Source organism: Procambarus clarkii, chromosome 31, assembly GCF_040958095.1.
Source record: "Procambarus clarkii isolate CNS0578487 chromosome 31, FALCON_Pclarkii_2.0, whole genome shotgun sequence".
NCBI classification, from domain to species: domain Eukaryota; kingdom Metazoa; phylum Arthropoda; class Malacostraca; order Decapoda; family Cambaridae; genus Procambarus; species Procambarus clarkii.
In genome coordinates this window covers 22,446,058-22,470,358 of record NC_091180.1, presented here as the reverse complement: position 1 = coordinate 22,470,358, position 24,301 = coordinate 22,446,058, and the positions used below count along the sequence as shown (strand labels likewise).

The 24,301-nt window shown below is 49.2% G+C and overlaps 2 long non-coding RNA genes across 3 annotated transcripts; one reads left to right on the top strand and one right to left on the bottom strand.

The window, feature by feature from the left end:
* The first annotated feature begins 626 nt into the window (after window positions 1–626).
* On the top strand, window positions 627–20,275 carry LOC123758892 (uncharacterized). The gene is made up of 4 exons (XR_011230077.1): window positions 627–754; window positions 13,255–13,363; window positions 16,039–16,136; window positions 18,517–20,275. It is a non-coding gene; the product is annotated as an uncharacterized lncRNA (long non-coding RNA).
* LOC138370321 (uncharacterized) lies at window positions 13,100–21,735 on the bottom strand. 2 transcript variants are annotated; one of them, XR_011230082.1, is made up of 3 exons: window positions 21,502–21,735; window positions 16,033–16,158; window positions 13,100–15,731 (listed from the first exon to the last, which is right to left on the bottom strand). It is a non-coding gene; the product is annotated as an uncharacterized lncRNA (long non-coding RNA). The 2 variants fall into 2 exon arrangements; XR_011230083.1 differs by lacking the exon at window positions 21,502–21,735 and adding an exon at window positions 20,383–20,422 and having other exon boundaries at window positions 14,543–15,731.
* Between the last annotated feature and the right edge of the window lie 2,566 nt (window positions 21,736–24,301).

Here is a 24,301-nt window from a genome sequence, read left to right as displayed (position 1 = left end):
ATTGTTACATTTAACGTATGAAACAAAGTATATATCTGTATTTTTAATAAAATATAAAACATTAATATTTATCAACGTATCTCTGTGAATTACATAATTTATTAGTATTGTACAGCCTGTGATCACCTGGCTGGCCACTGATACCTAAGTAGCTTTCATGTGTCCGGACACCGGCGATAGGATTGTATTATTTAACTTTAAAAAGAGAGATATTTCTTGAAATGTTGTCACATTAACGTCTACATCTTCCTTCCTTCTGACATATAGATTTTAAGGTTAATTAGCATATATGGAAATAAATTACACAATTTATAGGCTGGTGTGAAGGGCTTCACACTCTTAGAGCAAGCCATCAAGAAACTGTACAGTATCAAATGCATATATCTTCGCTTTCACTTCAGTTATATTTATGACAAGTATTTAAAGTGTAGCTTATATTTCTGCCTTTCTGTTGACATAGAAAACTTTCGTTTATTACATTATATAGATAAAATTAGCATTGATCTTCAAAAGGTTGTAGTTGTAACTTCCATTATAAACAACATTATTATTGCAAACAGTAGGAGTTTCAAAGTCTCATTTGTATGGATACCTTCTCATATAGGTGTTGTCCAGCATGATGACACAAACAAGGAATTTCAAAATGGCGTTCAAACGGCGGTTGGTCGTTGAAGGCTCAGACGGTCAGTATCGTCCCTGCCGCCACCGCGACAACATGTACTGCTGATTTCCGACATCAGCAACATTGCTCCAGGTAAGAGTGATAATTCTTTTTGACATATTTATATCCTATATATACACAGTATATAGAATTATATACTGTGTATATATATATAGACTGGGGATATTTGGCTAAAATTTCTGGTAGCAGATCAGGTCCCCCATTTGTTCCGATTTTTTTTTCAAATTGGATTTTACAATTCAATACAATACAATACAATTTTATTTAGGTAAGGTACATACATACAATAAATATTTACAAGGATTGTTTGACTTATAGGTATAGCTAGTACATACAATGCCTAAAGCCACTATTACGCAAAGCGTTTCGGGCATACAAGTGTTATGTTATTTACTGCTTTAGCAGATAGGCGGTTCCATGGGTTTATAACCCTGTGGGTGAAAATATAGCTTATGTTTTCAGTCCTACACTGCGGCTTGTTGGACTTGAAACCGTTGTTCCTTGTTTGTGTTCCATCTGACCTTTTGAAGTTGTTCTCTGGATCAATATCTTCGAAACTGTTCAATATTTTAATAGGCAGGCGATGAGTCACAATAACGTGGCTGAAGTATGTTGACCAGACCACACACTAGAAGTTGAAGGGACGACGAGTTTCGGTCCGTCCTGGACCATTCTCAAGTCGATTCAAGTAGATATTTTAATAGTTTCGGTGAGATCCATCCTGGCATGCCTAGTTTGCAGTGTTGTTAGCCCTGTGACCCTCAACCGTTCATGGTATGAAACTAGACCTCATTCTGCAATTATTTTTGTCGCCTGGTGTTCAATTTTCTCCATGAAAGGTTGGGCGCGGGGTGGGTTCTCTGTCGGGCTCCAAGTGGGTTCTCTGTCGGGCTCCAAGTGGGTTCTCTGTCGGGCCCCAAGTGGGTTCTCTGTCGGGCCCCAAGTGGGTTCTCTGTCGGGCCCCAAGTGGGTTCTCTGTCGGGCCCCAAGTGGGTTCTCTGTCGGGCCCCAAGTGGGTTCTCTGTCGGGCCCCAAGTGGGTTCTCTGTCGGGCCCCAAGTGGGTTCTCTGTCGGGCCCCAGGTGGGTTCTCTGTCGGGCCCCAGGTGGGTTGTTCTCTGTCGGGGCCCCAGGTGGGTTGTTCTCTGTCGGGGCCCCAGGTGGGTTGTTCTCTGTCGGGGCCCCAGGTGGGTTGTTCTCTGTCGGGGCCCCAGGTGGGTTGTTCTCTGTCGGGGCCCCAGGTGGGTTGTTCTCTGTCGGGGCCCCAGGTGGGTTGTTCTCTGTCGGGGCCCCAGGTGGGTTGTTCTCTGTCGGGGCCCCAGGTGGGTTGTTCTCTGTCGGGGCCCCAGGTGGGTTGTTCTCTGTCGGGGCCCCAGGTGGGTTGTTCTCTGTCGGGGCCCCAGGTGGGTTGTTCTCTGTCGGGGCCCCAGGTGGGTTGTTCTCTGTCGGGGCCCCAGGTGGGTTGTTCTCTGTCGGGGCCCCAGGTGGGTTGTTCTCTGTCGGGGCCCCAGGTGGGTTGTTCTCTGTCGGGGCCCCAGGTGGGTTGTCGGTCGGGGCTGAGGGGTGGGTTGTCGGTCGGGGCTGAGGGGTGGGTTGTCGGTCGGGGCTGAGGGGTGGGTTGTCGGTCGGGGCTGAGGGGTGGGTTGTCGGTCGGGGCTGAGGGGTGGGTTGTCGGTCGGGGCTGAGGGGTGGGTTGTCGGTCGGGGCTGAGGGGTGGGTTGTCGGTCGGGGCTGAGGGGTGGGTTGTCGGTCGGGGCTGAGGGGTGGGTTGTCGGTCGGGGCTGAGGGGTGGGTTGTCGGTCGGGGCTGAGGGGTGGGTTGTCGGTCGGGGCTGAGGGGTGGGTTGTCGGTCGGGGCTCCGGGGTGGGTTGTCGGTCGGGGCTCCGGGCAGGCTTTAGGTACTCAACTGGCGGGCTCTGGGTGGGTGACTGTTCGGGCTCCAGGTGGGTGTCTGTCCGGCTTCGGGTGGGTTCTTGGTAGGGCTTGGGGGGTGTGGGTTCTTGGTAGGGCTTGGGGGGTGTGGGCACTTGGTAGGGCTTGGGGGGTGTGGGCACTTGGTAGGGCTTGGGGGGGTGTGGGTACTTGGTAGGGCTTGGGGGGATGTGGGTTCTTGGTAGGGCTTGGGGGGGGGGGTGTGGGTTCTTGGTAGGACTTGGGGGGGTGTGGGTTCTTGGTAGGACTTGGGGGGGGTGTGGGTTCTTGGTAGGGCTTGGAGGGGGTGTGGGTACTTGGTAGGGCTTGGGGGGGGTGTGGGTTCTTGGTAGGGCTTGGGGGGGTGTGGGTTCTTGGTAGGGCTTGGGGGGGTGTGGGTTCTTGGTAGGGCTCGGGGGGGTGTGGGTTCTTGGTAGGGCTCGGGGGGGTGTGGGTTCTTGGTAGGGCGCGGGGAGGTGTAGGTTCTTGGTAGGGCTCGGGGGGTGTGGGTTCTTGGTAGGACTCGGGGGGGGTGTGGGTTCTTGGTAGGGCTCGGGGGGGTGTGGGTTCTTGGTAGGGCTCGGGGGGGTGTGGGTTCTTGGTAGGGCTCGGGGGGGGGTTGAGTTCTCTGTAGGGCTCGGGGTGGGTTCTTGGTAGGGCTCGGGGTGGGTTCTCGGTAGGGCTCGGGGCGGGCTCCAGGTACTCAACTGACGGGTTCCAGTTCACTCAACTGGCGGGCTCCGGTTCACTCAACTGGCGGGCTCCGGTTTATTAAACTGGCGGGCTCCGGGTGTTTGACTGGTCGGGCTCCGGGTGGGTGACTGTTCGGGCTCCAGGTGGGTGTCTGTCCGGCTTCGGGTATGTTCTTGGTAGGGCTTCGGGGTGGGTTCTTGGTAGGACTTAGGGTTGGCTCCCGGTCAGGCTCAGGGCGGGCTCTTTCGGGTTCGGGATGGGCTCTCGGGCTTGGGGTACCTCTGTAGGGCTCGGGGTAGGTTCTTGGTCGGGCCCAGGGTGGGTTCTCTGTAGGGCTCAGGGTGTTTTCATGGTAGGACTAGGGGTGGGTTCTCTGTAGGGATCAGGGTGGGTTCTCGGTAGGGCTCTGGGTGGGTTCTCGGTCGGGCTCGGGGCGGGCTCCAGGTACTCAACTGACGGGTTCCAGTTCACACAACTGGCGGGCTCCGGTTCACTCAACTGGCGGGCTCCGGTTTACTAAACTGGCGGGCTCCGGGTGTTTGACTGGTCGGGCTCCGGGTGGGTGACTGTTCGGGCTCCAGGTGGGTGTCTGTCCGGCTTCGGGTGGGTCCTTGGTAGGGCTTGGGGTGGGTTCTTGGTAGGTATTGGGGCTGGGTTCTCGGTAGGGCTTTGGGCTGGGTTCTCGGTAGGGCTTTGGGCTGGGTTCTCGGTAGGGCTTGGGTGGTGGTTTCTCGGTAGGATTTGGGGGGGTGGGTTCTCGGTAGGGTTTGGGGGGGTGGGTTCTCGGTAGGGCTTGGGGGGGTGGGTTCTCGGTAGGGCTTGGGGGGGTGGGTTCTCGGTAGGGCTTGGGGGGGTGGGTTCTCGGTAGGGCTTGGGGGGGGGGTTCTCGGTAGGGCTTGGGGGGGGGGTTGTCGGTAGGGCTTGGGGGGGGTGGGTTCTCGGTAGGGCTGGGGGGGGGTTCTCGGTAGGGCTTGGGGGGGTGGGTTCTCGGTAGGGCTTGGGGGGTGGGTTCTCGGTAGGGGTCGGGGTGGGCTCTTTCGGGATCGGGATAGGCTCTCGGGCTTGGGGAACCTCTGTAGGGCTCGGGGTAGGTTCTTGGTCGGGCTCAGGGTGGGTTCTCGGTAGGGCTCGGGGCGGGCTCCAGGTACTCAACTGACGGGTTCCAGTTCACTCAACTGGCGGGCTCCGGTTCACTCAACTGGCGGGCTCCGGTTTACTAAACTGGCGGGCTCCGGGTGTTTGACTGGTCGGGCTCCGGGTGGGTGACTGTTCGGGCTCCAGGTGGGTGTCTGTCCAGCTTCGGGTGGGTTCTTGGTAGGGCTTGGGGTGGGTTCTTGGTAGGTATTAGGGCTGGGTTCTTTGTAGGGGTTATGGGTGGGTTTTGGTAGGGCTTGGGGGGTGGGTTCTCGGTAGGGCTTGGGGGGTGGGTTCTCGGTAGGGATTGGGGGGTGGGTTCTCGGTAGGGCTCGGGGTGGGCTCTTTTGGGATCGGAATAGGCTCTCGGGCTTGGGGAACCTCTGTAGGGCTCGGGGTAGGTTCTTGGTCGGGCTCAGGGTGGGTTCTCGGTAGGGCTCGGGGCAGGCTCCAGGTACTCAACTGACGGGTTCCAGTTCACTCAACTGGCGGGCTCCGGTTCACTCAACTGGCGGGCTCCGGTTTACTAAACTGGCGGGCTCCGGGTGTTTGACTGGTCGGGCTCCGGGTGGGTGACTGTTCGGGCTCCAGGTGGGTGTCTGTCCGGCTTCGGGTGGGTCCTTGGTAGGGCTTGGGGTGGGTTCTTGGTAGGTATTGGGGCTGGGTTCTCGGTAGGGCTTTGGGCTGGGTTCTCGGTAGGGCTTGGGGGGTGGGTTCTCGGTAGGGATCGGGATAGGCTCTCGGGCTTGGGGAACCTCTGTAGGGCTCGGGGTAGGTTCTTGGTCGGGCTCAGGGTGGGTTCTCGGTAGGGCTCGGGGCAGGCTCCAGGTACTCAACTGACGGGTGCCAGTTCACTCAACTGGCGGGCTCCGGTTCACTCAACTGGCGGGCTCCGGTTTACTAAACTGGCGGGCTCCGGGTGTTTGACTGGTCGGGCTCCGGGTGGGTGACTGTTCGGGCTCCAGGTGGGTGTCTGTCCAGCTTCGGGTGGGTTCTTGGTAGGTATTAGGGCTGGGTTCTTGGTAGGGCTTGGGGGTGGGTTTTGGTAGGGCTTGGGGGCTGGGTTCTCGGTAGGGCTTGGGGGTGGGTTCTCGGTAGGGCTTGGGGGTGGGTTCTCGGTAGGGATTGGGGGGTGGGTTCTCGGTAGGGCTCGGGATGGGCTCTTTCGGGATCGGGATAGGCTCTCGGGCTTGGGGAACCTCTGTAGGGCTCGGGGTAGGTTCTTGGTCGGGCTCAGGGTGGGTTCTCGGTAGGGCTCGGGGCAGGCTCCAGGTACTCAACTGACGGGTTCCAGTTCACTCAACTGGCGGGCTCCGGTTCACTCAACTGGCGGGCTCCGGTTTACTAAACTGGCGGGCTCCGGGTGTTTGACTGGTCGGGCTCCGGGTGGGTGACTGTTCGGGCTCCAGGTGGGTGTCTGTCCGGCTTCGGGTGGGTCCTTGGTAGGGCTTGGGGTGGGTTCTTGGTAGTTATTGGGGCTGGGTTCTCGGTAGGGCTTTGGGCTGGGTTGTCGGTAGGGCTTTGGGCTGGGTTCTCGGTAGGGCTTGGGGGGTGGGTTCTCGGTAGGGTTTGGGGGGGTGGGTTCTCGGTAGGGCTTGGGGGGGTGGGTTCTCGGTAGGGCTTGGGGGAGTGGGTTCTCGGTAGGGCTTGGGGGGGTGGGTTCTCGGTAGGGCTTGGGGGGGTGGGTTCTCGGTAGGGCTTGGGGGGGTGGGTTCTCGGTAGGGCTTGGGGGGGGGTGGGTTCTCGGTAGGGCTTGGGGGGGTGGGTTGTCGGTAGGGCTTGGGGGGGGGGTTCTCGGTAGGGCTGGGGGGGTGGGTTCTCGGTAGGCCTTGGGGGGGTGGGTTCTCGGTAGGGCTTGGGGGGGTGGGTTCTCGGTAGGGCTTGGGGGGTGGGTTCTCGGTAGGGGTCGGGGTGGGCTCTTTCGGGATCGGGATAGGCTCTCGGGTTTGGGGAACCTCTGTAGGGCTCGGGGTAGGTTCTTGGTCGGGCTCAGGGTGGGTTCTCGGTAGGGCTCGGGGCGGGCTCCAGGTACTCAACTGACGGGTTCCAGTTCACTCAACTGGCGGGCTCCGGTTCACTCAACTGGCGGGCTCCGGTTTACTAAACTGGCGGGCTCCGGGTGTTTGACTGGTCGGGCTCCGGGTGGGTGACTGTTCGGGCTCCAGGTGGGTGTCTGTCCGGCTTCGGGTGGGTCCTTGGTAGGGCTTGGGGTGGGTTCTTGGTAGTTATTGGGGCTGGGTTCTCGGTAGGGCTTTGGGCTGGGTTGTCGGTAGGGCTTTGGGCTGGGTTCTCGGTAGGGCTTGGGGGGTGGGTTCTCGGTAGGGTTTGGGGGGGTGGGTTCTCGGTAGGGCTTGGGGGGGTGGGTTCTCGGTAGGGCTTGGGGGAGTGGGTTCTCGGTAGGGCTTGGGGGGGTGGGTTCTCGGTAGGGCTTGGGGGGGTGGGTTCTCGGTAGGGCTTGGGGGGGTGGGTTCTCGGTAGGGCTTGGGGGGGGGTGGGTTCTCGGTAGGGCTTGGGGGGGGTGGGTTGTCGGTAGGGCTTGGGGGGGGGGTTCTCGGTAGGGCTGGGGGGGTGGGTTCTCGGTAGGCCTTGGGGGGGTGGGTTCTCGGTAGGGCTTGGGGGGGTGGGTTCTCGGTAGGGCTTGGGGGGTGGGTTCTCGGTAGGGGTCGGGGTGGGCTCTTTCGGGATCGGGATAGGCTCTCGGGCTTGGGGAACCTCTGTAGGGCTCGGGGTAGGTTCTTGGTCGGGCTCAGGGTGGGTTCTCGGTAGGGCTCGGGGCGGGCTCCAGGTACTCAACTGACGGGTTCCAGTTCACTCAACTGGCGGGCTCCGGTTCACTCAACTGGCGGGCTCCGGTTTACTAAACTGGCGGGCTCCGGGTGTTTGACTGGTCGGGCTCCGGGTGGGTGACTGTTCGGGCTCCAGGTGGGTGTCTGTCCAGCTTCGGGTGGGTTTTTGGTAGGGCTTGGGGTGGGTTCTTGGTAGGTATTAGGGCTGGGTTCTTGGTAGGGCTTGGGGGTTAGTTTTGGTTGGGCTTGGGGGGTGGGTTCTCGGTAGGGCTTGGGGGGTGGGTTCTCGGTAGGGATCGGGATAGGCTCTCGGGCTTGGGGAACCTCTGTAGGGCTCGGGGTAGGTTCTTGGTCGGGCTCAGGGTGGGTTCTCGGTAGGGCTCGGGGCAGGCTCCAGGTACTCAACTGACGGGTTCCAGTTCACTCAACTGGCGGGCTCCGGTTCACTCAACTGGCGGGCTCCGGTTTACTAAACTGGCGGGCTCCGGGTGTTTGACTGGTCGGGCTCCGGGTGGGTGACTGTTCGGGCTCCAGGTGGGTGTCTGTCCGGCTTCGGGTGGGTCCTTGGTAGGGCTTGGGGTGGGTTCTTGGTAGGTATTGGGGCTGGGTTCTCGGTAGGGCTTTGGGCTGGGTTCTCGGTAGGGCTTGGGGGAGTGGGTTCTCGGTAGGGCTTGGGGGAGTGGGTTCTCGGTAGGGCTTGGGGGGGTGGGTTCTCGGTAGGGCTTGGGGGGGTGGGTTCTCGGTAGGGCTTGGGGGGGGGGGTTCTCGGTAGGGCTTGGGGGGGGTGGGTTCTCGGTAGGGCTTGGGGGGGTGGGTTCTCGGTAGGGCTTGGGGGGGTGGGTTCTCGGTAGGGCTTGGGAGGGTGGGTTCTCGGTAGGGCTTGGGGGGGTGGGTTCTCGGTAGGGCTTGGGGGGTGGGTTCTCGGTAGGGGTCGGGGTGGGCTCTTTCGGGATCGGGATAGGCTCTCGGGCTTGGGGAACCTCTGTAGGGCTCGGGGTAGGTTCTTGGTCGGGCTCAGGGTGGGTTCTCGGTAGGGCTCGGGGCGGGCTCCAGGTACTCAACTGACGGGTTCCAGTTCACTCAACTGGCGGGCTCCGGTTCACTCAACTGGCGGGCTCCGGTTTACTAAACTGGCGGGCTCCGGGTGTTTGACTGGTCGGGCTCCGGGTGGGTGACTGTTCGGGCTCCAGGTGGGTGTCTGTCCAGCTTCGGGTGGGTTCTTGGTAGGGCTTGGGGTGGGTTCTTGGTAGGTATTAGGGCTGGGTTCTTGGTAGGGCTTGGGGGTGGGTTTTGGTAGGGCTTGGGGGGTGGGTTCTCGGTAGGGCTTGGGGGGTGGGTTCTCGGTAGGGATTGGGGGGTGGGTTCTCGGTAGGGCTCGGGGTGGGCTCTTTTGGGATCGGGATAGGCTCTCGGGCTTGGGGAACCTCTGTAGGGCTCGGGGTAGGTTCTTGGTCGGGCTCAGGGTGGGTTCTCGGTAGGGCTCGGGGCAGGCTCCAGGTACTCAACTGACGGGTTCCAGTTCACTCAACTGGCGGGCTCCGGTTCACTCAACTGGCGGGCTCCGGTTTACTAAACTGGCGGGCTCCGGGTGTTTGACTGGTCGGGCTCCGGGTGGGTGACTGTTCGGGCTCCAGGTGGGTGTCTGTCCGGCTTCGGGTGGGTCCTTGGTAGGGCTTGGGGTGGGTTCTTGGTAGGTATTGGGGCTGGGTTCTCGGTAGGGCTTTGGGCTGGGTTCTCGGTAGGGCTTTGGGCTGGGTTCTCGGTAGGGCTTGGGGGGTGGGTTCTCGGTAGGGTTTGGGGGGGGTGGGTTCTCGGTAGGGTTTGGGGGGGTGGGTTCTTGGTAGGGCTTGGGGGGGTGGGTTCTCTGTAGGGCTTGGGGGAGTGGGTTCTTGGTAGGGCTTGGGGGGGTGGGTTCTCGGTAGGGCTTGGGGGGGTGGGTTCTCGGTAGGGTTTGGGGGGGTGGGTTCTCGGTAGGGCTTGGGGGGGTGGGTTCTCGGTAGGGCTTGGGGGAGTGGGTTCTCGGTAGGGCTTGGGGGGGTGGGTTCTCGGTAGGGCTTGGGGGGGTGGGTTCTCGGTAGGGCTTGGGGGGGTGGGTTCTCGGTAGGGCTTGGGGGGGGGTGGGTTCTCGGTAGGGCTTGGGGGGGGTGGGTTGTCGGTATGGCTTGGGGGGGGGGGTTCTCGGTAGGGCTGGGGGGGTGGGTTCTCGGTAAGCCTTGGGGGGGTGGGTTCTCGGTAGGGCTTGGGGGGGTGGGTTCTCGGTAGGGCTTGGGGGGTGGGTTCTCGGTAGGGGTCGGGGTGGGCTCTTTCGGGATCGGGATAGGCTCTCGGGCTTGGGGAACCTCTGTAGGGCTCGGGGTAGGTTCTTGGTCGGGCTCAGGGTGGGTTCTCGGTAGGGCTCGGGGCGGGCTCCAGGTACTCAACTGACGGGTTCCAGTTCACTCAACTGGCGGGCTCCGGTTCACTCAACTGGCGGGCTCCGGTTTACTAAACTGGCGGGCTCCGGGTGTTTGACTGGTCGGGCTCCGGGTGGGTGACTGTTCGGGCTCCAGGTGGGTGTCTGTCCAGCTTCGGGTGGGTTTTTGGTAGGGCTTGGGGTGGGTTCTTGGTAGGTATTAGGGCTGGGTTCTTGGTAGGGCTTGGGGGTTAGTTTTGGTTGGGCTTGGGGGGTGGGTTCTCGGTAGGGCTTGGGGGGTGGGTTCTCGGTAGGGATCGGGATAGGCTCTCGGGCTTGGGGAACCTCTGTAGGGCTCGGGGTAGGTTCTTGGTCGGGCTCAGGGTGGGTTCTCGGTAGGGCTCGGGGCAGGCTCCAGGTACTCAACTGACGGGTTCCAGTTCACTCAACTGGCGGGCTCCGGTTCACTCAACTGGCGGGCTCCGGTTTACTAAACTGGCGGGCTCCGGGTGTTTGACTGGTCGGGCTCCGGGTGGGTGACTGTTCGGGCTCCAGGTGGGTGTCTGTCCGGCTTCGGGTGGGTCCTTGGTAGGGCTTGGGGTGGGTTCTTGGTAGGTATTGGGGCTGGGTTCTCAGTAGGGCTTTGGGCTGGGTTCTCGGTAGGGCTTTGAGCTGGGTTCTCGGTAGGGCTTGGGGGAGTGGGTTCTCGGTAGGGCTTGGGGGAGTGGGTTCTCGGTAGGGCTTGGGGGGGTGGGTTCTCGGTAGGGCTTGGGGGGGGGTGGGTTCTCGGTAGGGCTTGGGGGGGGGTGGGTTGTCGGTAGGGCTTGGGGGGGGTGGGTTGTCGGTAGGGCTGGGGGGGTGGGTTCTCGGTAGGGCTTGGGGGGGGTGGGTTCTCGGTAGGGCTTGGGGGGGTGGGTTCTCGGTAGGGCTTGGGGGGTGGGTTCTCGGTAGGGGTCGGGGTGGGCTCTTTCGGGATTGGGATAGGCTCTCGGGCTTGGGGAACCTCTGTAGGGCTCGGGGTAGGTTCTTGGTCGGGCTCAGGGTGGGTTCTCGGTAGGGCTCGGGGCGGGCTCCAGGTACTCAACTGACGGGTTCCAGTTCACTCAACTGGCGGGCTCCGGTTCACTCAACTGGCGGGCTCCGGTTTACTAAACTGGCGGGCTCCGGGTGTTTGACTGGTCGGGCTCCGGGTGGGTGACTGTTCGGGCTCCAGGTGGGTGTCTGTCCAGCTTCGGGTGGGTTTTTGGTAGGGCTTGGGGTGGGTTCTTGGTAGGTATTAGGGCTGGGTTCTTGGTTGGGCTTGGGGGGTGGGTTCTCGGTAGGGCTTGGGGGGTGGGTTCTTGGTAGGGATCGGGATAGGCTCTCGGGCTTGGGGAACCTCTATAGGGCTCGGGGTAGGTTCTTGGTCGGGCTCAGGGTGGGTTCTCGGTAGGGCTCGGGGCAGGCTCCAGGTACTCAACTGACGGGTTCCAGTTCACTCAACTGGCGGGCTCCGGTTCACTCAACTGGCGGGCTCCGGTTTACTAAACTGGCGGGCTCCGGGTGTTTGACTGGTCGGGCTCCGGGTGGGTGACTGTTCGGGCTCCAGGTGGGTGTCTGTCCGGCTTCGGGTGGGTCCTTGGTAGGGCTTGGGGTGGGTTCTTGGTAGGTATTGGGGCTGGGTTCTCGGTAGGGCTTTGGGCTGGGTTCTCGGTAGGGCTTTGGGCTGGGTTCTCGGTAGGGCTTGGGGGAGTGGGTTCTCGGTAGGGCTTGGGGGGGTGGGTTCTCGGTAGGGCTTGGGGGGGGTTCTCGGTAGGGCTCGGGGCAGGCTCCAGGTACTCAACTGACGGGTTCCAGTTCACTCAACTGGCGGGCTCCGGTTCCTGGTATGAGAGTTGATTACACTGTGATACCCTCAACTATAATAAATTCTGTTTTCAGACAACATACAGCCTCTTTGCTCAAACCCCTGGACATACTAAACATTTAATCCATACTCTTCATTCTCTTCACATTATAAACACTTGCAAAGCTCTGTTCCTTAATACTAACTCAGATTTTAAACTTCCGAATTGTATGAAATAAGAATGTTTGTGATGTTCTGCATGAACATCACTGCTGAAATATCTCTAAGATTCTCTATGCAGGTCTCTATATAGAGAGACCAAATGTGTGGAATTTCCTAACCCAATGTCTTCACTTTAGTATCCCACATTGTGCTAATTACTCATCTAGTGCTGTACTATCTACAAATGCACTCCATCAACATAATTTCTCATCACCCTTATTACTACCTTACCTCTCGCTTAACAATTAGCTTAGCTTAGATGTCACGCTATTGTGATTTCTGTGTATAATGAAGTAAGGGCGAAGAGGTGGAACGGCCTATTGACATAGCTCGAGTGCATGGGGGAGTTGTGTAAAATCCTGGTTTGTCTCTCGGAGAGGCTGCAGGATCCAAGTAAATTCAGAAGAATTTCTGGTTGCAATTCTTATACCATGTCGTAGCTCAGTCGATTAAGGCAGCGTCTGGGATGCTCTTGGACGCAAGTTCGAATCCTCGTCACGGCCCCTTGTAGATTTGTTCTCTTAAGATTAACTGTTTTCCTTGTACAATAATTTAAAATTCACTGCAAATTTTGCGTTAGCTTTAAGATTTGCCTAAAATGCTATGCATGTTAGTGGCTTTACAAGAATGTACAGATAATGGCGATTCATTTGTACAAATAACCCATTGTAGTGAATAATATTGTAGTGTCAGGGGGGGCCTAACGGCTGAGTGGACAGCGCTCCGGATTTGTATTCCTAAGGTTCCGGGTTTGATCCCCAGTGGAGGTGGAAACAAATGGGCAGAGTTTCTTTCACCCTGATGCCCCTGTTACCTAGCAGTAAATAAGTACCTGAGAGTTAGACAGCTGCTACTGGCTGCTTCCTGGGGGGTGTAACAAAAAGGAGGCCTGGTCGAGGATTGGGCCACGGGGACGCTAAGCCCCGAAATCGTCTCAAGATAACCTCAAAATACTGTAGTGTAGTGGTCAACACAGTCAGCTCGCAATTGAAACGTTCGGGATTGATTTCTGCCGCAGGACAGGGACGTTTGGCACGTTTGCTTTTGCCCGATGCCTGTGTTCACCTAGCGGTAAATAAGTACCTAGGAGTTGGGCAACTATTGTTGGTTGCATCTTGGGAAAGACTAGTAGTTGGCCTAGAGGGGACCTTGATAAACCTAACTGGCTTTGTCCCAATGGGAAATCATACTTAAGTACGATACAAGTAAAAAACTTTTCAAAATCTTTTCTGTGGAGAGCCTTGTAGGCTCCAGGGAGCCTCTGGGCTCACCCAGAAAATGGTGTTTCATTACATTCAGTGCTGTATTTTTTTTTTCAAATAATGTTACTTTTGTGAGGGTTTGTGTACAGTAATTATTGAACTTCATTGTTGTTTGTATTTGTAATATGTTCTCTCATCTTCCCTCCTGATTTTCCATAACTAATCACTTCTTGCAAAGAGAATTATAAAACCTGTGTTTATTGAATTCATTTTATTTGCCTTCTCACTCATGCTTTAATGTTACTTATTTGATCAATAACACCTTACTGATACAGTAATAATAATAATACATTAATATTACATTTTTATACATACCAACTGCAATATAATGTAATTTGACCATTGACAGGTACAAACCATCAGCACAAGGGACTCCAGGGGCCCCTGGTGAAGATCCAACTACTGACTACATGAATGTACTAGGCATGATCTTCAGCATGTGTGGTCTAATGATGAGAGTAAGTTTTGGGTTTCTGGCATTATAGGGTCTGTTCTGAAGCCCACGGTATCATCCCTATTGTCTACCACTATCATCCCTATTCATCCTGGCACTAGCTTGCTCAGTTTTTTTTGTTTTCAACTCATATTTTATGAACTACTGTATATTGTATGTAAGTGGTGTTGGCATTCATGGGAACATTTTCTGTGGGAGCCATGCTTTTTGTATTGTTTATATTCATGCTTCACTTGTCAGTTTAAGGCACCCATCTTGTGTGCCCTTAGCTGTTCATTCATTCTGATTTAGTTTCTCAACTCTCTGCCTTGTAGCTAGTTTGTATTACCCATTCCCACCAGTAATATTTTTCAAGATTCTGGGTGTTGTCCTAGTCAGGGCTTCTCCTTTTGAGTTGCCATTACATCAGTACTGCTTGGGACTCGGTCCACGTGGCCAGGCCTGTTGCTGGGTATTTTAGTGTGTGTTATGTCTGATTCTGACTCGTGTGCCATGTTGGTGCCTTGCATCATCTTCTGTGTGTACAGTTGGAGTCACACTAATAATACTTCAATACCTGTCACATAGGTCTGATCTTTCTAGTTTTTTAATTGATAGGAGGTTGGAGAACCGTCAACTCAACCCTTGTGACTAACATGGATGTCCATTATTCGGTAATTATTGTGCCGAAGATTGCAATTAAGTCAAAATACATTTTCACTTTACTGAAAAATTTATGGCGTGAAGTGAGCCAAAAGTGTGACAAAGCAACAGCAGTCGGCTGAATGCTGGGCATGGGGGAAGAGGGAGGGTGTGAGACTATCCCTTCCTCATTTCCTCTCTCAAGTTTGGTGAAAAAGTTCTCTCCTTTTGAATGTTTGGTTTCAATAAAGTTGTGTGTGTGTGTACATCTATAATTTTAATACCAAATTATCCGTGATCAGTATCATATGCCATAATCAAGACGCATCATAAAAGAATTTTTTGCGAATAATTTATTAATAATAATAATTCATTGTGTTGGAGGACTGGCAGCCAGGTTATACATACAGTACATGTTAGGTTTGTATCCAGGTTCCCCCCCCCCCCTTTCCCCCCTATCCCTAGGGTCTAATTACTGACCCTCCCCAGTATGCAACCCCACAATAAGCTGACTGACTTTTGGGTACTTATTTCCTGCTAGGTGAACAGGTACATTAGGTGATAGGATACACACCCGCCATTTCTATCTTGCCTGGGATTTGAACCCAGAATTCTAGATTGCGAGTCAAGAACGAACTCGACTATACTACCGGTACCCTCAATTTACTGGGATTTATGTCAAGAATGGTTGAGTTTGTGTAAATCCTGGTCATTATGTTATGTTGGGACCACCAATAATTGTCATATACTGTAATTATGATTTTTAAATGGAATTGTTTGCCAATGATTGCTCTATCATATGCCATTGTCAAAATGATAAGTACATACTGTAATAGATCATGTTGGACCACAAATTTTAGATCCATTTGGCATAGGGTCTCCATTTTTGTGCAACTCTGGAGCTCTTCTCAGTGTTACCTTGAGGTGCTTCCGGGGCTTAGCGTCCCCGCGGCCCGGTCGTCGACCAGGCCTCCTGGTTGCCGGACTGATCAACCAGGCTGTTGGTGATCAGGCTGTTGGATGCGGCTGCTCGCAGCCTGACGGATGAGTCACAGCCTGGTTGATCAGGTGTAATTATGTTTAGAGCAGGGTTCTTCCCAGCTGGTTTCACCATTTGTGTTGTCTTCAAAGATTGCCTTGATAGCATTGCTCTAGTTGTTTGAGCTGCTGCTGTGGGATGTGGTTGCATATTTACACTATATGCGGCCTGTCGTGCTTTCCAGCGTGCAGTTCTAGATCATCAGGAATCTTCTTAGTTGTATTCCTTGCGGTTTGCCTCTCTTTTTACACCCTTTCTACTTTCTGGAGGGAAAGGGAAGGGAAGGGAATTATTAGGAGAAATCACTAAATCATTATAACTATATAGCATTTGGAAGGGATCAATATAAGGATTTTTGATGGGACATGGGGACGAAATTGTGCCCAACCACTTGGACAGTCGGGGATTGAAAACCGGCTTGCAAAAAAATGGGCCTTCGCTCTACCGTCTAGCCCAAGTGGTTGGGCGGGAAGGGAAGGTAGATCAATCTTTGATAGCTGGCAGTGCAGTATTTTAGCCTCAGTCTGCTTCAGTTGAGTTCTTCGGATCCAGCTTTGGGCCATGTGTAGATCCATATCTCCTGGTTCCTGGCTGGGGTAGGGGTTCTAGTGCATCGTTCGCTCTGGACAGTGCTCCTGTTCACCCTTCGTTTTTGAAGTGTTGACCTTTTAGGCAAGTTGATTGAAACCTCAGGTAACCTCAGGGCTGTCATCTGGTGGAAGATGGGTAAATCAAGGGCCTACCAGAAAAAGATGTTTAATTATACAGTATTCAATGCTTAATTTTCACATATATAGTACAGTACATGTTTTAAGTAAATAATATCAGACTTTATCTTGGATCATTTTCTTATTTAGGGTTTTAATCTTATAATACTTATATTGAGGAATGTGATTTCTACTCACTTTATGAATTTTAATCCTCCAAATACTGTATTATTAAAACTATGATTATAGAAATTTTAGACATTGTTGTTATAAATGATACTCTATAGTGAACTCATTATTTCTTACTTGCAGTTGAAGTGGTGTGCTTGGGTTGCGCTATACTGCTCCTGCATCAGCTTTGCCAACTCGAGAGTCAATGACGATACGAAACAAATGCTCAGCAGCTTCATGTAAGGTTTATCTTGTTTTCTTCTGAAATTTGTATATTACTAAACCCATAAAGGTACAACCTGTCCTCATAGCATGTCACATTTTAACATATACTTTACTTTACACAAGGCCAAAACCTGGTGTACTAAGGCAAATAAACATTGCGACGGGGTAAATACCCTAACTGTGCAACCTGTCCTCTTACAAATTACGTCTGAATTTGGTCGTTTGCCCATATGGCCGAAAATGGACGTAATTTAAAAATAAAAAAATTAAAATAAATTTTGGATTTTGTTTCAAAACAGTAAGTTAAGGGTCCTCTCGTAGGTTAGGAGGGCAGGAAATTGTCCTCAAGTTTCAAAAGCTATGAAAAACGTTAAATGAAAGTTTCCTCTCCTAACCTTTCCAAGTAAGCCAGAGGACTTAGAGAAAACGCGACAGTATGTCACTTTCGTGAGCCAATTTCATTTCAAATTACGTTCATTTTTGGATATAGCATGCATTCGAACGAAAAGCGACGTTATTTTCAAGAGGACAGGTTGAACCATGATGTGCCTGACCACCATCATATGGTGGGTCAGGTCACCTAAAGTCCCAGCTAGCCTGCCATCCCCGCTCGTTGAGCCAAATGGAACCCCCAAATATTCTATAAGGAAGAGAACAGGACTGGGAGGTGAGCGATTGACTACATGCCTGAAAAGGGCATTTCATTACCTGGATCTGGATTTGTACCTGGATAAGGGGGTTCTGGGATTTCTTTTCTCCAAGCCTGGCCTGGGCCAGGCATGACGTGCAAGATCTTGGTCCAGTAGACTGTTGCTTGGAGTGGCCTGCAGGGCCATATTCCCACTTACAATCTAGTTAGTCCAGCACTTCTTGCAGGAAACTCTAATTTTTTCTTGAAGAAATACTTTTGTTCCAGCCATACTTATTTTATTTGCTGTGAGGATATTAAGGAGCCGTGGTCCTTTGATATTCATACAGTGTTCTATGATTGTTCCTGTGGCACCTTTATTCTTCACTTGCGCTATTCTGCATTTCCTACCATATTGTTCGCTCCACTACCTTACCTTACCTTGAGGTTACCTTGAGGTGCTTCCGGGGCTTAGCGTCCCCGCGGCCCGGTCGTCGACCAGGCCTCTTGGTTGCTGAACTGATCAACCAGGCTGTTGGACGCGGCTGCTCGCAGCCTGACGTATGAGTCACAGCCTGGTTGATCAGGTATCCTTTGGAGGTGCTTATCCAGTTCTCTCTTGAACACTGTGAGGGGTCGGCCAGTTATGCCCCTTATGTGTAGCGGAAGCGTGTTGAACAGTCTCGGGCCTCTGATGTTGATAGAGTTCTCTCTCGGAGTACTTGTTGCACCTCCGCTTTTCAACGGGGGTATTCTGCACATCCTTCCATGTCTTCTGGTCTCATGTGATGTTATTTCTGTGTGCAGGTTTGGGACCAGCCCCTCTAATATTTTCCACGTGTAAATTATTATGTATCTCTCCCGCCTGCGCTCAAGGGAGTACAGATTTAGGCTCTTTAGTCGGTCCCAATAGTTTAGATGTTTTACTGAGTGGATTCTAGCAGTAAAGGATCTCTGCACACTCTCCAGGTCAGCAATTTCTCCAGCTTTGAAAGGGGCTGTCATTGTGCAGCAGTACTCCACTCTAGAGAGCACAAGCGTTTTGAAAAGTATCATCATCGGTATACAATACAACAATACAATACAATTTTATTTATGTATAGCACATGTATTTTTACTTATTTATTTTTTATACTTATTTTATTTTTTTATTAAACATATTATGTTTATGTATTTATATTATGTATAGCATCTGTTATAATATTGTGCAAATTTTGGACCTGGATATTCATACAGTGTTCTATGACTGTTTCTGTGGCACATTTTTCCTTCACTTGCGCTATTCTGCATTTCCTACCATATTGTTCGCTCCACTATGTTATAATACTGTGCAAATTTTGGACCTGGAGTTCAGTCCATGTATACAGTACATGATACCTCTCTTGTCTCCTTTCCAGAGTACATTTTGGGAGCTTCAAATGGTCCCAATAATTTATGTACTTTATTGTGTTTGTGCTGAGTATGTCCTCTGTATTCCCTGTGTTTCAACAATCTCTCTCTTGCTCTGATTTGTTATTTTTGGGAGAGCCCTGTCAGTAGTTTTCTGAGCTTACTTGTCAGTCACTATAGCATTGACTTCATGATTTTCCTAAGGGTGACAACACTTGCATAATTGTCTTTTGTTATTGAATGTAATTTAAATTACATTAATCCAACCCATTTTTACTGGCTAATAGTTCTGATTTTCAAAGTAAATTATCATAATTAAACAAATATACTTTTATTTGCTTGTCACAAATAATTTACTAATTATATTAACATTTCAGGTTGTCCATTTCTGCAGTTGTGATGTCCTACCTTCAAAACCCACAGCCAATGACACCTCCATGGTCCAATATATAAACAGTTCTATATTATCGATTGTTTTTGGTTGAATGGAAATGTATAATTGCCTCACCATACTTGTATTAAAATTGTACTGCTGAATGACAGTGACAATTTTAGTTTTAATAAACTAGCTAATGGTGCCAGGTTTGTATTATGATGTGCAATATGGAACAGTGCCAACATTTGATGATGTGCATGAGTTACAAAATGGCTTGGTTTGTTAATCTTTTAATTTGTGTAGCCTGCACTATATAATTCTTGTGTTATACTTCCCATCCAAACGTTTCTTGTAAGCAGCTTGTCTTTTTTTTCTTTAACAAATGGACAAATTTGTATTGTCCCATAACATTATCATGTCATTCATGCCAGTGTAAAAGGCAGTAGCATGAAGGTCAAAGCTTGAAATATCCTGGAATATGAGTACCATACGAGTTGATCCTCGAGTGACAACCACATTAGTACAGTAGATAGCCTCCATATTAGACATAAAAGGAAGACTTGATCACCACGTTAGAAATAGAAGAGTGAAAGGGAATTGGGAGTGGAATGGTAGGCAGTCAGTATGGGGGAAGGGAGACTTTTGGAGTACAGTACAGTACTGTCCATTCAGTAGAGCCAGGCTGTCACCTGATCGGATGACAGGCAAAGTTATCAGTCACTAGCACTGATTTTATAGTTTTCTTCGAGGTGACATCAACTGCATAATATCTTTTTGATCATGAAATTACATTAACTCCAACCAGTTACTGCTGGCTAATAATTCTTAGACATAAAGGAAAAGAGGACAAATCAGAAGAGCATGTTAAGATAGGGCTACCTGAATAGGTTTCAGTTGTGGTTACTCCATCAGAGGGGCGTTCATGGGGATAAAGACAGATTCTACAGTAAATTGTTAATTCCTCTTTTAGGACTGCCTCCTCTTCCATTTTGCTTAGTTATGCAAAGTTGTTGTTTTATGGTTACAAAGGAAACATATCATTCCTTAATTTCTTATTTTGACTGTATCAGAATTTAGAATTTCTAAAATATAGTTACAGGTTGTAAGTACAGTATGTATAACAGTTTATACAGTACTATACTTAGTGTATAAAATATATATTAATGCAGGCCATATGTATTATTGTTAAATATGTACTTTTGTATTTCATAGTAAATCTTTTACCATAATATATAATTATCTTCTTCTTCTTCTTCTTTCAATAGTGCATTTGTCATGTTGAATTATATGGTATATCAGGATTTTATCGGTACTACCTTGTTGACTGCGTGTTCCTCCCGTTACTATACTGTATACAGTATCTCTCCTTCCCATTACAGTATTACGCTGAGATGTATCAGTAAGGTGGTTGGGCTCACTGGCTCAAGCAAAGAATATTCACTATACAATACTATATTGAATATAAATTCAGTGGATTTTGTACTACATGGGAACCTGGTCCAAGATAGGGATTTTAATCTAGCCAGTGACCTGTACAATGAATTGGGCATCTAGATAATGCAGAATTCCTCCAAGACTGATAATTTTAAATTAATATTACTAAAAAATTCAAACAGTGCTTTTTCCATGGGATTTCTGCATCAAATTATGCACAAATGTATGTCCTATCATGTGCACAAATAAAGGGTGAATGCTGTGGATCTTGTTGTCCATTAAAATCTGTACAATAAAGCTTTCAGTCACATGCCATCCCTAAGGTGTGGCGTTGTTTACAATTTCCCATTTAGAATCCTTTCATTAGAAAGTATTTACACCACAGTATTGTCTGTCGAACATAAAAAATATTAAATGTATAAAGATATTGTACACAATGTGATAAATCAATGATATAATCTTTAGAGCAGGACAGCATGATCGAACCAATGTTGTGGATAACCACAGATGTGCACCTTAACCCATGGACTAGGATGTGCAAAAAGTTACACGACCTGGGGGAAAAAGACACAGGCCGAATGGGCTTAAATTTTTTATTAGCAAATTAAATTCTGCAGAACATGTAAATAATATAAGTAGGAATTAACAAATGTAACATGTCCATGTCTGAGGACTAATTAACTTAAAATGTACCCCCGTAGTAGTAAGCATAGCCTAGACATGGCAAACACATTCTGCAGAAACCTAATGGCAGATGAAGTATAATTAGAACTAGGTATAACAGTCAGGACACAAAGGGGGAATAAAGTGTATAGCCACAACACTTAACGGAGCCCTACCAAGACATAATGTGAAATCCTAGAATTAACAGGCGGGCAGAAAATACCTAGTGACTGGGGAAAACTGATATGACAAATGGGAGAAGTTTTTCCCAGGGCGTGAGTTTCGAGTACTGCGGCGGTCGGGAGAAAGTGAGGCAGAGCCCCTCTCTGCCTCAGAATTTATATGGCCCCAGACTTCCTGCGCGGGGCGCACTGCGCAACTGTCTTTGTCCCCCTCTTCAGAAACATCTCCGCTTTGTATTTCAAAGCAGAGGCCATATGTTTGTGCCTCTGTAACCTTTTCCACTACCGCCCACTAGATGATATATGGGGTGCATAATTAATGAACTAAACTAAGTAAACATGTTTAGAATCGAGAATTATATGAATGGACAGCATAAAATTTCCACTAATGTCACAATGACAGTGTGACATTGTAATTGCCAGAATTAGGCTAGGATATCGATATGTATCGCAGGTGGCTGCAGGTAATGAATAGCCCCCAATGGTGAATATTCCAATTGTAAACTATGTGAACAAGAGCTGGGACATACTCACCAACACTATATCTGTGATTGCCCTGTTATAAGTGACTTCAGACCAAATGGTATAAGGTACTTTGAACTCTGTAATTACTTCATACACTTAGGAATATTGGAAGATATTCTTATGCTGTACCCGGATTTTGCTAACGGAGGCTAATAGATCAGCCTTATATTTTATGTTCTCACCTGATTGTTACCTTGAGGTAGGCCCGTAAGTGGTAGTCCTCTTCAGATTCAGATTCAGATTCAGATGTTTATTCAGGTAAGGTATATACATACAAGTGATGTTACATTAAAGGATTGATATATAGATAGAGCTAGTACATACAATGCCTAAAGCCACTATTACGCAATGCGTTTCGGGCAAGAAAAACATTAATATCTAGAACTTAATACTAATTGAGCATAAAGAATAAAAGGTGTTGAGAACAAATACAAATAAAGATAAAAAAAAGGGGGAACATGACTGAAAAAGCAGCACAAATACAATAGGTTGACAAACAGTGTTGATTAAAAAAAAAAAAAAAAAAAAGAAAACAGACATGGGTTGACAATAGAGTAGTGAGGTAGATTACAGGGAATTTATTAGGTAGTGTTTAGTTTTTATCTTAAACTGGTTTAAACTTAAACTTAAACTGGTTTTATCTTAAAGCTTAAACTTAAACTGGCTTAAACTGGTTTTATCTTAAAGCTTAAACTTAAACTTAAACTCTTGAACCATTAACAGTATCAATAGATGATACTGGAGATCTGTGGAGGTGCGACTGGACCCTGCGTGACGGGAGATGTATCCCTTGTTTCTTGTGATTGATTGATGAGGATTAAGCCACCCAAAAGGTAGCACGGGCATGAATAGCCCGTAAGTGGTGTTCTTGTTAGTCACAGTTGATTTTTTTTTTATTGAGGCTGGTATTTTATCCCCTGATTCCATGTATAACTAACCATCCTGTGAGATGGGAATATTTAATGAACTTATAGCTAGTTTTTGATATACACTGTGTAATCTTTCATATAGAATAGGGTAGCAGCACATTACTGTGTATACCTAAGCTTGTTAATAATAATAAAAAAAAGTTAGTTTCTATCGATAGGGAGAGCGATGGTTCAAAAATCCTTCTTTAAAATATGAATATCTTTCCTATCTCACTAAGATCTAATCTCTGTGATTAAAATGCAAAATTGACTTTGTCACTGCCTTTTTGATAACGTATACAATCATAAGCTTATTTGTGAATCTCTATTAAACAGTAAATCAGAGAGCGTGTAAGGTTCCGTGTTCCATGTCCGAAGAAACGGAGATTTTACATAAATACAGTACATGATAGTTTAAGTAGCGAACGCATACCAACAAATAACGATTAGTATCTATAACAAAAATATTTTTCTATGGAGTTGATTTAACTTCCAACCATGTATTTTTAAATAATCTTTAAAGTTTTCTGGGTAGTTATGTTAGATTTGATTAAAAATACGCATTCTACTTGTTATTATCGTTAGATTTGATTAAAAATACGCATTCTACTTGTTAACATCATAAATTAAATTTGCGATAATTTGAGCAGAGAAGTTCGACGACTGGATCACTGTGTACAGAAGGTTGATATGCCAGCAAACACTTTCCAGAGAGCAATATATCTTGGATAAGTCGCTCCACGATATTGTTGCTTGGACCATCGACTTCCTTTGATATTGCATATTTACATCTTATTTTGTTATGAGATGATATTTTTTCAGAGTAAAATTATGTTTTCTCATTTTCTGCATCCAGCATCCACATTATAGTGAGTAAATATACCATATTACTTCATTGCTTACGTAATGCTAGGAAGGTTTGAGTAGCTTTGGGTCTTTAGTGGACAGAATCTCCAATAGATGGGGCGAAAGTCGCCCCATCTCTCTCGACCGGGCGGGACTCGAAACTTAAATTAAAATTGCTATATCATTGGTCTCCAACATGATATATTTCCTTTGATGCACTCACAATAACGATTATAGCTCTGTCTTTCTGGAGGCATGTAATATTTTAGGCTTTATTAGCGTATCTTTGTTAATTACACAACATATTGGCAAGTGCGTAGGCGTCTGCACTCCATGACCGAAAAGCTACTGAACGCCACTATAAAAACATATATATCTTCACTTGAGCTTTAAATATGTCTAATGTAATGTATTTAAAATAAAGCTTATATTTCTATCTTTCTTAAGACGTGTAAAACATTTGTGTTTATTAACGAATTTACGTAAAATAAACATTCTTCTGAGAGAGTTGCTCTGTCGCTCAGTCTATGCGGGGGTCGGAGCTCGGCGATTATTAAAATACATGAATCTTCATTAGAACTTTAATTATGTCTATGATAAAGTGTTTAAAATGAGCCTTATATCCCTATCTTTCTTGAGGCATATAAAAAATTTATGATTATTTACAAATTTACGTGAAATAAGCATTGTTCTGAGAGAGAGTTGCTCCGTCGATCAATCTGTCCGGAGTCGGAGCTCGGCTATTATAAAAGTACACGTATCTTCGCTTTAAATTTAAATATGCCCATGGTAAGGTATTTAGAACGAAGCTTATATATCTGTCTTTCTTGTGACATATAAAACTCTTACGTTTATTAAGGAATCTGCGTGAAATAGGCATGGTTCTGAGATGAATGCTGCGGTTTTCGAGTTTGACGAGCGATGAAAACTGCCACTTTTATACAACTACAAATATCTTCGGTTTTACTTAAAATATTTGTCTGGTAGAGGTTTTACATATAGATCGCGTTTCTGTCTTTCTTCTGACTAATAAATAATTTTGGTTTAATCAGTTATCAAGATGTTTTCAACAATATTCTTTCAGCGTTCGTCTTTTCCAATTTGGGCGACCCTTTTGGAAGCGCGATACTTGGGTTAACCCATCCTATAGTTGGGTCTGTTTCCAACTGGGGTTCGAATATTACCATGCACACCAAAACGAAGTCCGTGAAGGGTAATAAGAAAAAGC